The sequence below is a fragment of the Capsicum annuum genome, chromosome 1 (genome assembly GCF_002878395.1).
Source record: "Capsicum annuum cultivar UCD-10X-F1 chromosome 1, UCD10Xv1.1, whole genome shotgun sequence".
NCBI lineage: Eukaryota > Viridiplantae > Streptophyta > Magnoliopsida > Solanales > Solanaceae > Capsicum > Capsicum annuum.
In genome coordinates, this window is record NC_061111.1 from 177,056,430 (window position 1) to 177,060,005 (window position 3,576).

The window sequence follows — 3,576 nt, forward strand, 5'->3', positions numbered from 1 at the left end:
AACGTCATAAGCAAAAAATGCATATTGAAATCCGTGTTGAGCAAAAGAATATTAGTAACAATTTGTATTTGACGTTTATAATCACAGTACAATAATTTTCTAAACTAAGTCTTGCCCATGAGGCAAGAGTTGCATATATGTTAAATCTAATAAGTGCAATTAAAGAATAAACTGTTGCCTCTTGGACAAAAGTTTTCAATTTCAACAATTTTCTAAAGTTTTGCCCATGAGGCAAGAGTTGCATATATGTCAATAATCTAATCAGTGCAATTAAAGAATAAACTTTTGCCTCTTGGGCAAAAGTTTTCAATTTCAAGAAAAAGGAAAAGATCCTTAAGATAGAATCTATGTCATAGAGAGGGCTGTGATTGTTTCCATGTGGATTTGCAGGTATGAGAATATCTTCAAGAATTGCCTGATCTAGCTGCAAACCAATGCGCCTCTCTAGATCAGACTTGCAGAAAATCGATGTTAATGCTGCTATTGCAGATTTTAACAAACTTGAAAGAAAAGCCATTGGCGCTGCGTTTTTCTTGGATTGTGCTGGTAGTAAGCCAGCTATTATTTTGACGATGATCCTTGTCTTTTCTGCAAATCAAATCCAAGAAACTTTCTTTAACCCACTGAGGGTCCTTGATGAACAAGCCCTGAAGAGAATTTTTGGCATAATTTATCAAAATTCTGCTGATAATGTCTTGTTTAAGACCTTTTATTTTTACTGCCGATAGAACTCTCTGAAAGAAACCCAGATTTAGCATCATGAGTGATTTTCCCCACCAGTCTGATGGTGTCTTAGAATCAATGCACTGAACAGGTTTGGGTAGAAAATTATACTCTAACTTTGACAAACCAGATGTTACCTACTCTTTACAGGCATTGTTTGTAAATGCGTTTATTAACTAGCTAACAAGATTGACTTCTTCAGATACCGATAGTAATATTTCACAGCGATGAAGAACAGATATCGAGTTGGATATATTTGGAAATACCACATCCTTAAGGAATACCTCAGTACGAATTTCCAGGTTTTTCTCGAAGATATCTTCTGTCATTTCTATGAACCTGGCTGCACATTTGAGTAACACCATGTTTGATATGGTAATCTCAACGTTCACTCCATAATAGAACTTTACAGCAAGTTCAAATGCATTAGATCCGCCACTAGTAAGATTGATTCTTGAAACATTTGTATCCTTCGCCTCTAGCAGCAGCTTTCTAGTTCTTCCACTTTGCGAAACCAGAGGGAACTGCAAATAATGACAAATTAGCAATCACATTAGAAATGTATCCAAGATATTCTTCTTTCATTTTTCTTAATTTTAACACGAAGCACATAACTTAAGTTCTGCAGTTCTATTTTTGCATCGGCTATTGACTTTTCTTTTCTCTTTAACACAGCTGTATTGATATCGGTAGCCTACTTATAACGGCTAAAACATCAATCTTTTTCAAGGTACTTTAGACTAGCCATTTCTTTACACAACTTCTGTTTTTTCATGATGAAAAACGGTAAATTAAATTATACGAGAGGAAGAAAGATTGCACACTTCATTTTTGTACCTTGTGAAGAGCAAAACTGGTTGATCTGACTTCTATAGTAAGATCACTCAAAACATCAGATATTGTCATGCAATGGAAGATATAGTCAATGATCAAAAGTTGGAAACTTACATTTTTTAAAAAAATTTTTAGCCTAAGGTTTCATGCACGCGCAACTTACATCTCAAGAATACAATGCTGGATGTATGGAGTCTTAAAGCTATCTAAATTCAAACGATGAAACCTTAACTCTTCGGAAAGTATAAGTCAGCCTGATTTTTCTCTTGTACATATGACCATAATTTAGGACCAAAAATAACATAAAAACACAATCTTGAATGGATAAAAATGTTGAAACAAAGTTAACAATACTCTCTGTGTGTGTTGTTTTTGGATTCAATCTAGCAAAGTGCCAGACATTTTTTGGTGTCTTTAAAATGTGGTGTGGAGTAATCTAACAGCTAATTGCAAAACTCATCTGTACTAACTAGAGGGCCCTTACAAGATACACATGTTGGAAACTAGGAAAATAATTATTAATGTCTACACCATTTACACCACATCTTGAACAAGAAAATTAAACACATTGGACTTTATAGGTTTAAAAGGTTAGCTATTTGATTTGTCATTTTCAATGATTGCAACCTTAGAAACTGCTCATCTATAGTCATTATCTAGAGTATATGATATTAACTTTATGAACTGATAGAAACTCTACAATCTTAGGTTTTAAGGTAAGTTCCATCACAATCAGTTTCCAAAGCTAAAAGTATTGCCATTTTCACTTACCCAGCACGTGAATGTGGTCTGTCATCAGTGGAGAAGTCGGGACTTTCACTAAGGGAGTTCCGAATATAAATAGGTGAACACACGAAAGAAATCAAGGGATTCAGTATCTACTATATATACATAAAAATATACTTTTTCCCTTATACATATATAGCGTAATTCTTTCACGAAAGCCTTTGTGATATACGACCCCGGCTCCACCCGTCTTTCATAAATGCATTTATTATTCAGATATTTTGGTGGTTGTAGCTCTCTTCTAGTGCCAAATCCTACTACCATTAGAGAGTTTAAATCCATTGCCTTTTGCTCTATGTTATATAAGCTAATAGCTAAGGTGCTCTCTCTTAGAATCAACAAGTTAGTGCTTCTTTAATCTCTAAAACATAGGTTGGATTCATCCGAGATGGAAAACACAACCTTTCCCTCCAAGACCAAACCCTCACAACTACTCAAACCTAATTATAATCAAATAACAAAGTCCCCACAACCTGTTTGACACAATTCCTCACCATCTTCTAATGCTAATTATACCACTAGTTTGAAATACTTGGAACTAATTTCTTGTACCACCTTGACCTTATACGTTTGACCTTCCCAAAATATGTTGCGCTCAACGTCAACTCCCATATTAACGGCCTTTCCCTCCAAGACCAACCCTCACAACTACTCAAACACAATTATAAGTGCAATAACAAACTCCCCACAACCCGTTCGACGGAATTCCTCAATGGTAAATATGTTACTACAACAATAGCATATCCCAAGTTCAGCTTATGTTCACCTCCCCAAAAATCAAATCAATATGCTAATTATATAACGAGCTAAAATTACCACAATGCATCAATAAGCTAAAATTATCACAATGACTTTTGATGATGAATTTCATACCTGAAGAACCCTTATGACAAAAGTCGATTCTGCGAATGTTTGAAAGTCGATTCTGAAATTTGGAAGAAAGAGAGGAAGAAAGAGATTTAACGGTTTGGGCAACTTAGCCTCGAACTTTAGAGAGCCATCGCATGGGTTGATTCTAGAATTTGGAATAAAAAGACAAAGAAAGAGATTGAATAAGAATATTTTGGAGGAGGGTATTTTCGTCCAAAACATATGACTTAACAAGTAAAAGTTATTTTAAGAAAGTCATTTTATTTGGGGTTAAAATTTGAAAGCCACTCTAATTTGGATCTATTTTTGAGAATAATCCAAACGGAGCGAGTATTATTAGAAGTATAATTATTTGTCTGTTAG

The 3,576-nt window shown here is 34.6% G+C and overlaps 1 pseudogene; it reads right to left on the reverse strand.

Moving 5' to 3' along the window:
- Positions 1 to 319: 319 nt before the first annotated feature.
- On the reverse strand, positions 320 to 1,629 carry LOC107859752 (annotated as a pseudogene).
- Positions 1,630 to 3,576: the final 1,947 nt, after the last annotated feature.